The sequence below is a fragment of the Poecilia reticulata genome, chromosome 15 (genome assembly GCF_904066995.2).
Source record: "Poecilia reticulata chromosome 15, P_reticulata-male-v2, whole genome shotgun sequence".
Taxonomy (NCBI): Eukaryota; Metazoa; Chordata; class Actinopteri; order Cyprinodontiformes; family Poeciliidae; genus Poecilia; species Poecilia reticulata.
In genome coordinates this window covers 4,342,171-4,359,889 of record NC_088844.1, presented here as the reverse complement: position 1 = coordinate 4,359,889, position 17,719 = coordinate 4,342,171, and the positions used below count along the sequence as shown (strand labels likewise).

Below are 17,719 nucleotides of genomic sequence, written 5' to 3'. Positions count from 1 at the left end.
ACTGACGACTATAAGCTTCGCACATGTGGTTCTCACTCACGGTACAAAATAATAAAAAATAAAGACAGTCGATAATTGTTTATTTCTCAAAATCTTTCAGCCTTCATACTAAGGATTTTAATTCACACTCAAAAATTCAGAGAAATAATAATTTTATCTAAACAAAATATGAATAGTCACAGGAAATATGTATTCTTCCCACCATGCAATGTGAGACCTCTCTCTGTGACTGTTTGTGACATAGACATAATATAAGAGTAGACCCCGCATTGACTGCTCCGGCGCAGGAAATATGGCGGCCATCTTGGAGAGGTCGTCCCTCCTACTTTGCTCAATCAAAACAGCAGAAGATGCCTCAGCACTGAGGGATATTGTTGTTCTGATCGATGGACTATTGATGTGAGGCTCCACAGACAACATTTCACAAGTAAGATGGACATATTATTGTGTGTATTCGGTGACTGGAATATTACTTTACTGTATTTATGTCCACCGGCGAGATACCAGCTAATATTAGCCACAGTGCTCGGTGTAATACAGGTTCAGCTGCTATGAAGGATAACTGAGATTCTGTAAATATAAAATAAATTATTCTCTAACATTGACTTAGATTATCTGACACAAGAGCCTACATTAGAAATGAAACAATGTAACATATATTATAAAACTTATATTATGTTATAAAATTCACAGCAAAGTTTACACAGGTGGTAAAGACTATTATTTATATGTAATTCTTTCACTCTGTCAAAAGTAAGATACATCCCAAATTTTCCGTTTTTGTTTTGAAGGTTTCCTAAAGACACGATGTGAGGAAGAAGAAGGAGAATCTATAAAGAGAGACGGATTCACTGCAGGATGAATCTCACCGGATTTTGGACTCAATCTCAGCTGCTGAATCTCTGAAGCTAGAAATCCTCGGTTGAAAAACATACATACATATAAACATGTATCCAATATATATTATTCAGTATTAATCATTATTTATTTGTGTCTGTATAGTTATATAAATATGTATTGATATTACTAAATAAATTATTAAATAAATCATGAACGGCTGTGGGCTTTGTAATCTGCTCATCATACATCAATATCAGAATATTCCATTCCTATTCTATTGTTATAACCACTAATATTTAAATATGCTGAACTATGTATTAAAAACATACTTAAATAATGCAATTGTTTATAAATGTAGCTTTGATAGATGTTTGAATATGGTTTCCAGTAACAAAAAAAGCAGTTATGATCGATTAAATGCGCTGATACGTCATTGTGCTGCTAAACACATAACGCTGAGTGGAGCGGTGGACCGCTCCAAGATGGCCGCCCTAAATCTCGTCAGCGACAATAGGCGAGAGCGGCCATGAGGGTCTATCCTTATATTATGTCTATGGTTTGTGAGACTACTCACTGCCTCTGGCTGGGACCCGTTGCTATGGTAATTAATTATCTCCACCTGGGCTGGCTCTGGAGACAGAGTTTCTATACTTGGGAGACACCCAGCGTCAGTCTCAAGGACCCTGACAAAAAACCATAAGCCCTAGCAAATTTTTGAAAACATTTTACGGGAGCAGGCATGTGTATCTATGTCATGACCGACTTTTAGACCAATAGGGCGATATTTGTGCCAGTGAGGGGGAGTTAAAAAGAGTTGTGGAGTCAGAAATCCACAGTCCTGTGTGTGTGTTTCAGAGAGAAAGATTACCAATTCTGTGAGACACTCAGCCTCAAATTTTCTCGTTTTTCTTAATTTATGTCATCATTTTAACTCAGAATCCCACTAAAAGTAATAGCTCCCTTCTCAGCATCAAGCTGAACGTTTTGATACCACATTTGTAGGGGTGCACGTAGCAGTTCAGGCAGCGGTTCGGGACGCATTAACGGTGACGGAAGAAAAATAAAGAATAAAGAGACATTCTATTGGGTGTAGAACAGTAGGTGCCTGCCATGCAATGCATGGAGGCAGTGATTGACTTGCTCTCCCTGTGACTGAGCAAGTCAGTCCCTGCATTGCATGGCAGGCCCAATTAAGAGGAACAGAAACTGGGGCCTTGACGGTTATCAGTAAATATGTTGAGGAACATGGCGTTTGTCTGACAGATCTCCAGCTCCCTCTCTGTGCCAAACACACACCCCCACGCACGCACACGCACGCACACACACACACGCAACCACATTCCTTCAGTGGTTTTCTTTACTTTTCGTATTTTCAACATGTTCAACAAGCCCACTTGTGTCGAGCTTTCCTGTCACACACCCAGAGATAAAAGGGGAGACATCATTACCTGTGAGCACAAGACGGCATGATGACATCTGTGTGCAACGCCAAGCATTCAAACTTTTTTCTAAGAAGAAAAAGAAAGGTCAGATCTAATAGCCATGAGACATCTCAAATTTAATTTCTAAATAAAACAAATAATTATTCTTCAAAAATACTCAATATAATTAACCTTCACCTGCAAAAAACCCCAAAGTCACACAGTAAGGCTTCAAAGTATATGTGTAAACATACAGTATATTTCATTACCTATCCAGTAGTTAATGTTATAATGAAAACTGTTATTAAAATATACAGACGTTTAAAAGAAAATATGGCATCAAAACTACATCAAGAGCAAAAGCATATTAAACTTTATTCAAGTATTTCTAACTGTAAAAAAGCAAGTTCAACACACATTTAAAGATACTTTTTAGCACAAGTAGGAACAACTATTGCTTTCCTGTTTAAAAACCAAACAAACCACATTACAAAACCCTTTATAAAACATAATTATTAATACAGTGGGTATGTGTTTGAGAGGTTATCCTACCACGAGAGGCTCGTAGCCCTGGTCTTAACGCACCAACCTTAGAATCTAAACTGGCAGTAAAGACTTTTTATTCCCGACAAACATTCTAATGTGCTTCAGAGCCTTTGGCTTCTTCTTCTTTGTTGCTAAGACTCTAAAGGTTGTGAGTGAAATGCCTGTATTACAAAGAGAACAGTGTACTGTGCTGCTTGCTTTCCAACAGGAACTAACAGCACATATAGCATCATAAAAGGATACAGATTTACATAACAGTCCACTCATTTGTTAGCCATTTGCTGTGTGGTGTGTGAGCTTTCACCACCTCCTGAGTCCCCATGCAGCACCATTCAAATTAAATGAGTGTCTTTAACTGTTTGGCAAATGAGTGATGCCCTCTTCCTCCCTCTGTCTGAGTGACACACAAAAAGCTCTTTACTGATCTACAGCATTGTCTGTGACATCCACCCTCCACCAACATGCAGCAGCAGGACGGTTCTGTCCAACACTGGACCACCCACACTGTACTGACCCCGGTCAGACCCACGCACGTTGCTTCAACAGACTCAAATGATAGAGACACCTATGGCTCCATGGTGTCCATGTGTTGGTGAAGATGTTTTAAAATGATTAAAGTCCTACGACAATTTTTTTTGTCATAGTTTCAGGTAACCATAACAAATGACAACCTGAAATTGCATTAAACGTTTCAGAAAGTTACATTTAACAGTTTAAAAGCTTCTTTAAGCCTAAATAAACTCTTTAATGCCTTACTTACCAAGTAGTTTCTTATTCCTTTGCTCGTTTGCAGAGAGTTAAATATTTAATACTTTCTCAAATTATTATTTTTTCCTGTCACCACACTGCTTTTACATCTAAAACTTTTATTACGTCTTAGTCTTAGGACACCTGTTTACAAGTGAAAGATAATTAAATCAACCCTCTTCTAAAAAGTGCTTGTAGTGAATAACATAATCAGAATATTTTTTTGTATTTGCTCCCTGAACAAACAATGGAAAATATGTGGTGATCATTTTTTCCCCTCAGACCTTTGAAGATTTGTCTCAGTAAAACAACCACCAGGTCCCTCAGCCAGAACCATGGCATGCCTTAATAAATATGTAAAATTATTATAAAAAGCAAAATCATGTGAAGAAGTAGTGCTTAAAGAGATATAGAAATGTAACGTTCAGTCTTCTATTGTTTTCATAGTCTTGAGCTACTTTTAACTTTTTAAATTTAAGGAAAATAGTCACCAGGTTCTTTTTGTCTTGGCTATTTTTCAAACTATGTTTGCGTTTCTGCTTGATCAAAATTAGGTCCGATTTGATTTAATCTCCCTTTCATGTCTTGATTTTATACGCCGATGAATACATGAGTAATTTTTGTCACGGTTCTAATATCACAGGTATGGCTTTTTATTCAATTGTCTGATTTCTGTCAGGACAAAGATGAGCCTACGATTTTACAAGACAGTTAACAAGGTCAACAAAGTCACAACAAAGTTCAATCTAAAGTATATTATTGTGGCTGTCTAAGACATTAAAGAAGTAAAATTGATACTTTTCTGTGACTGCAGAAATAATGACTGAAAACGTTTTGCAAGCTGGCATGTGGAGCAGAGCGGGCGCCATGTTTACAGACACTATTAGTCTCCAACTGTTGGCTTCGCTTCTCCGTCTCAGGAAAAATGCTGCCTGTTTTGTCCGACTTGGTTCTCCGTTCACTTTTATAAAACAACACTTGCATCACAGAATCTTATAAATATCTGCTTCCCTTTACATTAAACAAACCAACAAAGCCAGTTATCCTGAAAGTTACTGAAGTACAGACCGAACTGGGAGAAAAGCTACAAAATGAGTCGTGTGAATGTAAAGTATCTAAAGTATCTGAACAATGCTTTTACTTTGTTTTTTCCTTTATCTTAAGTATTTTCAGCTCAAATGTTTTGCTGACTTTTCACCCCAGTGAATGGTAACGTGACCTTCCTGCTAGTAATTAAAATGAACATGAGTACTTCACTTAACGGAGGAATTTCTCATTTAGCATTTGGCATCCAGATGAGGCACTGAATGGGCAAAGCAAATTAAATAAAATGATTTCACAGCTGAAATAATAAAAAAAGATCTTTTATTTGCTTAAATCTTAAACCGCTGAATGATTTTCTTTTCAGGATAAAAAAAAGACAACAATCTTTCAGCACATTTAAGATGTCCTTGCTTTCAAACGTATTTATGAAAAACTTAAGAAAATGTTTTTTATCGTCTTTAGAAACTTGGTATTCCACAAAAAACAAGCAAAGAATTTCTGTTCCTCATGTTGTTCACATTAGAGTTTAGTTGAAGTTACAAAAGAAGAAGGAAAAAATCAAATGGAGAAACGGGGGGTGACTCACTGTGGAAAAAGATGGAAATATGTATAAAAAAAATATACGAAACATGAGTAACAGGAGCAGGGACTGAACCCAGACTTCGCTTAGCATGCACAGCCAACACAGAGCGCCAAAAATAGCTCAGTGAGTTGCCAGAACCACACAAAACTGCATGCATGTCGAGGAACCAGGGGCCCCAACCGTGGAAAACTCATCAAATTAGGAGTCTGAGGAGGCCAAGATGGAAGAAAGGGAGCAGAAAAAAAGAAAGGAGCCCATCAAAGTGGGTAGTTTGAGTGTGTGATTGCTGTCAGACTGGGTTTGTCTCAGCAGAACTATTTGTAGCTTAGAAACTGGCTTCACAAACACACACCCACGCAGGAGAGAAAAAGCAAAGCCTCACTTCCCTCTTCTCCTTTAACCTTGTTTCTCCTTTCTGTTCTTTGTCATCTTCCTTTATTTTTACTCTTTCCTCATTCCATCCCCATTTTTAGCCCTCTCTCTTTTGCTTCCTTATATATATATATATATATATATATATATATATATATATATATATATATATATATATATATATATATATATTCAGAACACAAACTGTCTGGAAAATGCTGACTATGATTGGCTGTTACAGTTGAACCTCAAATAGTCCTGCAATTTCTTTCCCCGAAAAAATGTGATTTAGGAAACATGAGCAACATGTTGGAGATTCCAGGACAATTTTACTCATCTTTGTTGTCTAAAACTGCTTCACCGCTTCCTACTAACTTTTCAGCTCCTACTTGTCAATTTCCACCTGTATTTGCAGTAATGTGCTCTTATGTAAAACGGTTTTTATCTGCCTCACTAATATGCTGAGACTCAGACGCTTTGACTGTCACATTCGTCTCTACAGGATGCTGCTAATATTGCTAATCAAGTCATTTTACCACATTCTAGCGATGTCTGTCAATCAGACGATCTCCTTAAATCACGTCCACCGTTCTTTATCTTCTAACGTGGGACTCAGTGACACTTTTCCTTTTATTCCACAAGTCACTATCCACCCAGAGTTTTCTCTGCTGCTTTCTTTAGGGCTCTTCTTAAATTCCAGTTTGTACTGCTTCCCTCTCCTCTCCTCTCTTTGGACACCTGTTGCTACAAACCCAGCAAAGTTTTTCTGTTTTGATGGATTTGGTTTTTCAAATTTAAAGACATGGCTTTAAGTACATATTAGATATGAAGTTAAATTGGAAATTGGCAAAGTAGTCATGGGTCACAGCTTCAAATTTTTGCATGTGGGCCTTTTTTACTCAACCCATCATTTTGTCAGACAGATAAAATACAGAGCTAGTTGATATGAAAACCCGATAATTTCACCAGAGACTTTAAGTTTAAAGTGGTTTTGTTTTAGGTTCTTTTGTTAAGCTGCAGACTAGAGTGTGTCGCTCTAGTCTTGATTTTGGAACTTTGAGCTTCCCAACACCGTGTAAGATGGTGAATTTCTCCATGGAATCAGGAAACAGTCAAACCACCCAGGTAGATAAATAACTTCTAATTAGCTTTGACCAAACTCACTATTTATTTACTTCTACAAGTTCATTGTGATTGGACATCTTCCTGCTGCAGGTAAGAGAACTATTCCTCAAACTGGCTTCAGAGAACCTCATTTCAAAATCATCTTTTAATCCAATATATCCTGATCCGACCTTTTCCAGGTCAAGGTTTTCAGAAACTGTGCATCACAAATCAGCCACAACTCTCTGATCAGCAAACCTCCAGTTTTCCACTGGAGTGTTTCCAGGTCAGGACATCAGTGTTAAAGACAAGACAATGCAATTTTTCCTGTATTGACCGATTGTCATTAAAGGCCGTGTGCATTGAGGCAACGCTGGTGACCTGAATTATACACCTCTGTTTGGGTAAGCTATGTTTCTGTCTGTCTGCTTATCTTCCTGCTGTCTGTCCTCTGTTCATTTTCTCTGTGTGTGTGTGTGTGTGTGCGTGTGCCTTTGGGCCTCAATCTTTTTATTGTTCTGGACAGATAAAGAGATTGGGTCTCAAAGAAAGAAAAAAAAAGGTCTGCAAAATCACACACACCCGCACGCACACACTGAGACATTCAGGGCCACACAGAGACACACACACACAATCAGAGGTTTCTCCGGATGAAAGGGTCATTGTGGTAGCACAGCCACAAATCCTGGCAGCACTCAGCTCTCGACAGCTAAAACACACACACCCCCACGCACACACACACACACATGCACGCACGCACGCACACACACACACAAAATTCTTGTAGAACAAAACACTTCTTGTCTTCGAACCGCAGAGCCTGACCCCGTCTAAACACACAATGCTACACACACAAATAAAAAACACTTTGACTCACTCTCCATTGACTTTTAATCATTTCCTGCACCAGAGTCTCTGTTCTGCCAAAATGCAAATTTCATCTGCGTTCAAAATTCTGATCAGTTTTGAAGCTGCATTTCTGCAAGCAAGTGCAGCCCCCCCTCACCCCCTCCTCTTCCTGGGCACATGTGCACAGACTAAAGGTGGGTTATCCTCATTTACAAATCCATGGCTTTGTGACTGACCCATCAGCAACAGAGGTGGCAGCACAACCCAATGAATAATTCAATGCTTCCTTAAGGGTTAAAACAGGCAGAAAATGTGCTTGTTAAGATCATAAAGGGCAGACAGCAGACACTTCTAGACACACGACATAAAGAAGACCGCTGAGAGGGGCTGAAGGGAGAGACAGACGAAAGATGATGGGGTGGAAGAAAAATACAGATGCAGCCAATGGAAGTTTCAAGTCAAATGACCACGAATGGTCAATGGACTGAATCCATAAAGAGCTTTTCTAGTCGTACCAACCACTGTTGATTCTTTGCACAATCTTCAGAACAGACAGACGCCAAAATGAGCGCATCAAAAATCAGACCATTGGAATCCTAAGATCATTTCTAGAAAGTTGATTTATCTGTAGAAATGCCCATAGGGTGCTGACTGGTTGGCTACAAAGACAGGTGCAAACCAAACTTTCTATTTTATAGTACTTCTTTGATGAAGAAATAAGACGGCGATGAATAGCAGGTGAAAGGACCAGCAGCCCTCGGTGTATCCAGACTTTTTACAAGGTAAGTAGATAAACATTCTCAAGTAAGCAAGATTAGTAAGATGCAGTCAAATATCCCATTATAGCGTAGGTATGGGTCTAATTATTAGTAATCATGGAGGAAATGCCCCACCATCAGGTAGCCTACCATCTACAACAAAATTTTAAATAGTAAGTATCTAGCTCAGGGGTGGGCAGTCCTGGTCCTGGAGGTCCGGAGTCCTGCAACCCCTAGACGTCTCCCTGGTCCAACACACCTGAATCCAACAGCTGAATCTCCTCCTCAGTGCAGGCAGGTTCTCCAGATTCCTGCTAACGACCTCATTATTTGACTCAGGTGTGTTGAAGTAGAGACACATCTAAAAGTTGTAGGAGGCCATGCAGGCCTGGAGGTCCTCACCCCTGGTCTAGACCCTTCCATGCCTTTAGGTCTGCTCCGTTTCTAACATAGTGGTACATGTCACACAGCATGAATTTATTAAGTTTGTGATTTCATCAAGGTTGTGAGGGTATGGGTCAGTTTCTAAGCTAGCCATTTCCAACTTTTGTAAATACCGCTGTCTATGAATGCCACAAACAATGTGCCACTTCCACAGGCAAATTATCGACTTGAACAAGTACAAGCTAAGGTTACACTGGCAAAAACTACTGGGGAAAACAATCGCAGTTGCTCCATTCAACACCCTCGTCTCTAACATCTGACATTCCGTCTCAACCTGATTAGGTGACATAATTACAAAGAGTCAACAGCCACACCAGGGCTGGGCCGTGCGGACGTAATGTACTTTTTGGTATTTATTCTGATAATGATGAAAGTGATGATAAAGGTAAAGGTACTTGTTTTTCACTAACTTTTTAGGACAAATGCATTTTGGAGTAGTCCTCTTCAGAACAGCAATTGCCTTTAATCACATTTTTTGAATTAGTAGCATTTCTTGATGATCTTATGAATCCAAAAATGGAGGAATTATCCAAAGCAACAATTCTGACAAAGTTGTTGGTTATTGTAACTCAGAGTCAAAACCAGAACTTTCCATTGCCTTACTACAAATGTCTTTCTCGATCAAAAAAGAATCAAATGCTTCAACCGATGGGACGAGATAAAATATTCAAATATTCCTGAGTGAAAACCTTATAAAACCAAACTAAAACTTTTTAAACCAGACGTTCCCTTACAAGGAGTTTTAAGTACACAGAATATCCAGGAGGCCCAGATTAACTCTGTCAGATTTGATTTCAACACTTTTAAAGTGTCTATATGGGTCCACACCAGAAAGTGTTAATTTAACTCTTTTTGGAGAGTTAGTACCTTAACTCTTATAAAGTGTCAAATATCAAACCTGCTGGAGTTAATTATTTAACACTAATTCAGTGTTAGATCTTAATATTAACTTCTTAAAGCGTTATTTGTAATTAATATTAAATAGGTATTTTATTATTTTGAACTTTTAAAATTTTGGGGGAAAATAAACATTTAATAAAGAGGCAATGATTTTCTCAAATACATTTATGTCAAAACATGCACCATTATTACAAAACATATTACAACATGGAATAATGTGCATGTGTCACATATTGCTTATCAAAAGGTCTGACATATCAGCTGTGCAATACAAAATGCAGTATACTTAATACATTTTTCTTCAATACCATATGCATGAAATTGTTCAAAGTACAAGGTGGAGAAAGTAAAGCAAGAAGTTCAAGTAATATGATAGAGTACATTTTCTTTTAACAGGTAGATTACAGGATATTACAGTACATAACAGACCAACCTGATATTCAGATCCATCATTTCTTATCCAGTTTCTGTTTCTGTTGGTAAGAGTCAGTTCCTCTCTGACTCCACCAGAGAGATGTCCACTCACTAACAGATTGTCTTCAGGTTGTTGTTCTGTTCATGACGTTTGGTCAGAGACACCAACAAGCTCCTCTACTGCATCAGACAGTCTTCAGTCTCTGAGTCGGACAGTCAGTGTTGGTCTCTGGATCATAACAAACAAAAACATGACAATGAGGAATGGAGCGAAGGAATACATTTTACTACAACTCTAACAACAAGCCTCCACTACAGAAATGTAGAGTTTTAGAGATATTAACACTTATAATCATTTTTGGAGCTTGAATCTTCCAAGAATCCATGGAGGGATCAGGAGGGAGAGGTTAGGCTGACGACTGGAGATTCATCCTGAACCAGACTGGTTCTAAAACAAAAAGGCAGTAAAAGGATTAAAACATGCTGCAAAACGTATATAAGACACAACAGCGGGAAAAATGCTCTTAACAGTTTTTTAAAGGAAAAAAAATCGATCAGAAAGGTTAATAAATCTGACCAATATGCATGTAAACGTTCAATATCATGAAAAAACATAATCCAGATTATTACGGACCTGTTCAAGTTAGCCAATAATTTGATCAAATGTTCACCGGCTTGATATTGTCCAACACTTATACTCCGCTAACATTCGGCATGCTAAGCTAATATGCTAACTAACACCGAGCCGTGTGGTGAACGTGACGTCTATCATACAGGTTGAGCTCAACTCAAAATAATAGTTATAAACCATCTCAGAAAAAAAAGACTTACCAAGTGCAGTAAATAACTCAGACATGTGGAAAGTAAATAGTCCTGAAATGACTTGGCTTCTGTCACTTTGGTGGGAATCTGTGATTCTGGGCGGAGTCAGTGAATTAACTCCTTCAGTGTTGGAGCCGCTGGTGGAGTTCAGAGTTCAGAAGTGAAGAGTTATTGATTCTATTTTAACAGCTCTAGATTTGATAGGAAACACTTTGTTTTAACACTGGATTTTAACTACTAATAATATACACCGCAGACTTACATAAACTGAATGTGACTCTATTAGAGTAAAATTAACTCTGCTTTTACACAAAGTCTACTAACACCAAAACATTTAACACTTTTGAATTTTCTGTGTACAAGGTTAACTTGCAAGGACTTTCCAAAATGAGCTCATTTCATAATTTCTTCTGAATTTGACATCTTCCTGGTTGATTGTGAAAACGATAAGAAAAAAAAACATGACTACAGGGCCAGAAATAGATATACAGATCAAAATGTAGAATGAATGCTAAAACATGTGGGGAGCTAATCATGTTTGTCAGAGCATTTCTATGAATAGCTGGAGGTCACGAGGAGCTCTGTCAGGAAGGGAAACTGCGATTTGTGTCACCTGCGAGCCGACACATGAATGAAACAGGGAAAAAAAGACGAAACACCCTGTCCCAGAGAGAGCGAAAATCTACAACGCCCTCCATGACGGAGAGCAAAGTAAATCAATCAAAAACAAATCTCTTCTCCTGATGCTTTCCCAACATCAGCTCTCCCGTCCATCTGTCGCTCTATCTTTTCCTGGTTTTTTCCTCTCTGTCCTCTCTCAAACCTTCAATCTCGCTTCTCGTATCCACCGAGGCGTACGTAAGCGAGTGTGGCAGGCCTGGTGGCGGGGTGTGTTACAGCTTCAGACTAACATGCCCCCCTTCACCCTCTTTCCCATCGTATCCTCTGCAAACACATTCAAATTCAAAAGGCCAAAGAAGTTTGGAGAGTGACACCAGATGTTCCAAGCTTCACATTCAAACAACAACGTCCTCTCCGTCTTCTCTTCCAGCTCGCTTTTCTTCTTCCTCAATCATCTGGCCTTTTATTCCTTTTACAGAGCCCTCTCTTTATCCTCTTCCATTTCTGAATTTAATTTAAAAAAACTCATCTTTTCTTTCTGTTGCTCTTTTCTTTCTTTGTGCAAGCAATTTATTTGCTTTCTCACTCCATGTTGCTTTATCCTTCGCTTCCACCCATCTATTTGCGTCAATGCCGTCTAACTCTGGGGTCCATTGACTTTTAGCTCAATCAGCTGAAAACTTTAAAAGGAGCAGAAGCTTTGGGAAGAGGGAGAGCATTCACAATCCTATCCCTGATATACGGAATGTGACGGATGTTCTGCTGAATTCATACCGATCTCATTGGGTTTAATTGTTGCAGCCAAAAAAAAAAACATTATCTTTCTTGCGTGAATATTTTCTTTATTAGCCATCTGGATCCCTGATTTTTCCTATTTATCACCTCCTCTCCCTGTCTCCACAGCCACCAGGTTGCTAATACCCCTCCGTCACTCCGTCACTCTCTCTCTCTGAATCTTATTGATTCTCTGCCGGTGTGTGTTTGTTCCTCCTCCTTTTAACTGTCAGAAGCAGATAAAATCTGCCAATGTCCCCCAAACTTTATAAACCCAATCTCTGTCTCCTGCAAACCTCTTAGGAAAAGCTGAGCACGAATCCTTAATATGTAAAGCCAAAGCAGATGGGAACCAGAGAGAAGTGACTGGGAAAGAGAGCGGGGGCGACTATTTGCACACCTTTTCATTTTTATCATCTCTCGAGGTTCATGAGTAAGACAAAGCTGTATTAAGGTATTATTCTGTCTTTATCGACTTTCAAAAAGTATTCAAGCCCTTAATCTTGTCACATGGCACCAAAAGTGTGTGTTGTATCGTCTGTATAGTCTGGAATTTTAATTGGTTGCATTCACCTTCCTTTTTCTGACTGTCTGACATATAATCAGACCGAACGTCTCTTCTTGTAGGTGAATTAGAATTAGCATCTTTTTTCTTTTGCTAATTAATTTTTCACAGTGATGAGAGAGAATATCTCAGATTAATTTATCAATGTCATCAAACCGTAAGTTGATAGATTTCTCAGTATGTGGTAGCTTAGTCTTTAAAGTCTTGGGTCAAATTTTTTTTGTTTCCTACTAAATAGCCATAGCTTCTTGGAGTTTTGGCACAGAACTGGTGGAACTTGGTCTTTTCAGATCTGCTCTCAACTTCTACATAAGACTGAGATCAGGACTTTGCGGTGACCTTGTGTTCTAACCACTTTACAGTCTGGATGGTACTAGCATCCCAGTTTTTCTGCCAAACTGGGAGGAAAACAAACTTTAGTTTTATTAGACCTCAGGACATGTCTCCAAAAATGAAGATCTTTGTCCTTGTCTGCATTGTTCTGGATTTGATTTGAACATTTGGGTCACAAAGCCCATCTCCTTCCAGAGTGGTACTCCCATCACGTCTATACATGCTTATAGCTCCAATTAACTCATATGTGTCAGTTGACCCATCAGAAGTTCCTAAAGAAAAGACATCATCCTTTGAGCTCTCCATCATTGCTTAAAGAGATACAGAATGTAAAATTATGGTTGTGAAGACTAATAATGAAATCTTTGACATATTCTCTCTCTCATTATTGCAGCATTTAGCAAATGGAGATAACAAACAAGAAGAGTTTGGTTTTCTAACTTTAGACGTTGAGGAAAAACAAGGTGTTTGTGTCTTTTAGTTTGGTGTATGTAAACTTTTGGTTTTAACCATACACTGCACTTGTCCCTCTCATATCCAGCCTCCACCCAAATGCCCAAACCCCCCCCCCCGCCCTTCCATGCCCCTTCCTCCTTCTGTCCATTCAAGTATTGATTTAGCTGTCCATGATATGTCACGGTGATGGACAGCTACTAATTGGCCTAATCCAACCCCCAGGGGCATGTAGATCTCTGGCTGATCTGGAAACAGCTGTCCTATTGTGCATGCAGCTGACACCGAGACCCTGGGGACCCGGAGAGGCAAGAGATGGGGCGATAGAGAGGGATCTGTTCACCTCCAGTGTTTATTCTTCAGAAATCTTATGGTTCCTGCTGTTCTTACTTCAAACACACGGCGTCATCATAGCTGCTGTCTTTACATATTTTAAAGGCTCAGCGTGCATTTCAGTTGAGCCTCACACTACACCGGCATACACGAATATAAAAGACAGTCGGATGGAGAACTCTGTGGAGTAAAAGACGGCTCTGGTCAAGAGGTTGGACAGACGACGCTCTGACTCAAAGGTCGGCATCATGTCCCCGTCAGAGTGTCCTTGGGCGAAACACCAAGTGTCTCACATTTACAGAGGTAGACAGTCGTCCAAGAGAGGAGAGGAGCTGGCCTAAGCACACCCAGATTAGCTCTGCTCTATTGGAGAGGCAAGAGGCAGAACACAAGGTCTTAGCAGATGCCACTAAGCCTTTAAAGAGCCGCCTTCAGCCAGGGATGCACCCCAACCCTCAACCATCACCCCCAAGCCCATTTAGCCCCGAGGGGGTGGGGGTCACTGTTTACATTCAAATTAGCCCGTGGAGACCTTACGGGACGAACATTCTGGCTTAAAGGCAGGTCATGATCCGCTCATCTGGCAGCCATTAGCCGTTTTTAAGCTTTGAGGCAGATTTTATTCATAATGATAAAGTGTGAACATGGGTTTGATTTTAAGGGAACATGGATTGACTTTAAAGCTGGAAGGGGTATCATTAAACATGTAAAGCCCACCTTCAGAGTTACTTCAGGTTTTTTGAGGTTAGCTGTTCAGGGTAGAGGTGATAGGAAAAAAAATTAAAAATCAGAAAGCTTGAATGAGTTTTGCAGCATTAGGGCTGGAAATCAGCTTTGAAAGAAATTAAATCTTTTACTGGATTAAATGGTGTTAGAACAACATTTCCCACGTTTGTCTTTAAAAAAAGTAGTTTTTAAAGTTTCTTAGCAAATATTTTCTGTTTAATCAGGGCTGAGTTTGCTGCTCTGTATCAACACAACAATGTCTCAAAGGTCTACAGAGTCCTGTTAAAACCAAACTTCTAAACATTTCCTGCATATAATGAGAAATTTCTCCAGTGATGTTGAGCTGGATAATAAACAACTTTGTTCAGAAGACAGTAAAGAATAGAAAAGCTGAAATAGTAATATGTAGCTGAAGACTTTCTGACTCGACTGTCATATTTTGATTTTCTGGACTTTTCCACATTTGCATCTTATATGCTAATATCATTTTTTTGGGGAGGTTGCAAAATATCACAAGGTTCTCACCATAGTAGAACCGAGGTTTTGTAAGAATGATTTTGTGCTTCAACAAAGGACTGACTTATCATTTGTGTTTTTATTGCCATTAATAGCTATTCATTTGAAAATACCTAAGAAAATATAGAAATCTAAGTATTTTGTATGAGAGTTAGCAGGATTAGGCAAAGTAACATCTAACAACTACTAGAGTGGCAAAGTAGTTCTAACATGATTTGCAGTATGTGCAGAGTATGGATGAACTGGCATTAGGTGGACACAAACGCCATTTTGGCTACATTCATACCAGAAAAGGTTTGGTACAAACCATCACTTTGCTCTTTGCTTCGTTCAGAAGGTCTGGACCATCAGCTATTGTGAAACAATTGCTTCCTGGAGGCCTGGCTATCATTTGACCTTGACATATGTACCATGAAGAAAGCTGCACTGAGTAGCTTGTTGGAAATTGCGTGCACTTTAAACAACCATCCCCTACTATGAAGAAAGAAGTGCAGAAATTGAGCTGAATGGGAGAAATTCCACTGAAGGGAAATGAGAATCGAGCGGAACTGTGTAGGAAGACGATGGTCAGGCTAAACCGGAAGTGGCTTCACATAAATTTGTATCAAAAGTCTACGAAGCGCTAGGTCTGTTTACTCTCATGGAACCAAGTTTTCACTTTTTATTTTTTTCCATCTTCAAACAGATCTGATTCATAGTTAAAATAGTATAGAATAAATGTCACATATGTGGAAAGGTTTTGAAATACTTATTTCCTTACATTACAAAAATGTGGCCTTTACCTTGGCAGACAGGAAAAAGAAAATTGGTCAGCAGTGTTGCAGACCACTGCACTTATCACGCATGTGTACTGACCCTAATTACCCTTCTACATCACATTTCACCTGACCTGCCCTGGAACCACTGACACACCGCCGACATCCCTGACAAGCGGACGGCACAGAGTCATTGCGGTAAGACATCGTGTCCTGCGAACCGTCCCCTCCCCGTCCTCTGCGTTCTGACTCAGTTCTTGGACACGGTTGCTACTCAACAATAACCCCCCTCTTCGTTCCCCACATGGCCGTGCCAGTTCCCCTCCCTCTTCTCCAGGTTAACACAGAGAGCCTTTTGTTCTTCTGAACTGCAATCTCTTACCTCACCAAGCCTGTAGTCTCAATTTCAAATGGCCTGAGCAACCATAGAAGCTGAGATGAATGACGACCAGATGTTACTTCCTAAGTTTAGAGGAATAAAAATATTTTTTAAAACTTCATTTAAAGAAGCAGATAGCGTCTCATTTCTTAATGTTCAACATCAGGAGGCAGGAGGAAGGTGACCTTCAGCAACTCAACCTACTTTTTTTTCACACTTTCAGAGGTATTTGAATAAATGCCTCTGAAAAATACAGTAGTTGAAATATAAATAGAAAATTGAAATCCTCACAAATCAAAAATATCTTTTTTTCCTCCCTCAAAATGTGGTAGCAATATATTTTCTTTGATTTTTTTTTTCTTTTCACTTTGAGAAAAAAACAGGTGACATTCAGCTCTTATTGCTCCAAACTGCTCCTAAAGATTGTTGGTTTGTTGAATAAAATATCAGTGTGTGCTCTATCAAGTATTTGGTATGTGAACAACTAAAATAGCAGCTTTAGAGGCGATCTGATGGATCATGAATTTTAGCTATTCCTTAGCATTGTTTCTAACCCCCACAAATAATCAGGATCCACTGTATTACGTTTACTAATCGAGTTTAAACAGAAATATAATAGGAGAGGGGTGTAATATGGCATAGCATATCAGACGCTTAATTATCTAAACATTTGTACACACAGCAACTATAATAAATTCTGACTTGATAGCTGGTGGAAAGCTTTCTGATTTGAAATCAAGATGTATTCCTGTTGAGTTTTCTGAACTGCACCTTGGAAAATACAACCTCAGAGACCAAATACTACATAACAGATGTCCAACCTGACTTAACTGTCTTCCAAGTCAACAGATTTGGATTTTCTAAGCTAAAACTCAGTGACGAGGCTAACTGTCCATATCAACCGAGTTCTCTTCGTTTTATGCATTCTAACGCAGTAGCAGTCATACAACGTAGATTTTACAGCATAAAATCAGAAGCACAAATCAACTGTAAATCAATGTGACACCCAACTTGAACTTGGAGAAGACAGTTATTGAAGAAACCTCTAACTTTTCAAGCAACAACTCTGAACCTCAGTTAATGTTCTGGCCAAACATTTAGACGTGAAACTTCAAATCGTTTGAGTACATAGAAAACATGTATGCTTTCTTTGCCTATTTGAATTTCATTTATGAAACATTTTACTGTTTTTTTCCACTCCTCTTCTTCCTCCCCCTTTGGAGGTACATTTGCTTCTTATACAGATAAATCAAGGCAACAGCCATGTAGCCATCATGCGTTGACTCACAGAGAGCTTAGAGTTCACCTTCTCACCTTTCGGATGATGTGGACTTTTGCCGACAGGCTGCCTGGAATAACTTTTATCTGTTGCTCTGGTGATGCTAACACTCAGGTGGACGGGATGCGCAAAGACTCTAAT

General features: G+C 39.1%; 1 protein-coding gene across 3 annotated transcripts in view; it reads right to left on the bottom strand.

Annotated features, from left to right (window-relative positions):
* The window catches only part of cdh11 (cadherin 11, type 2, OB-cadherin (osteoblast)), a 148,809-nt gene that overhangs the window by 115,446 nt on the left and 15,644 nt on the right, over nucleotides 1-17,719 (bottom strand). Inside the window, exon 1 of one of the 3 annotated variants that reach the window (XM_081616587.1) lies at nucleotides 2,289-2,312. The exons of the other annotated variants lie outside the window; for them this stretch is intronic. The gene's annotated coding sequence lies outside the window, so the exon portion shown is untranslated. Of the gene's footprint in view, nucleotides 1-2,288; nucleotides 2,313-17,719 lie in introns of those variants that run through there. 3 annotated transcript variants of the gene reach the window in all.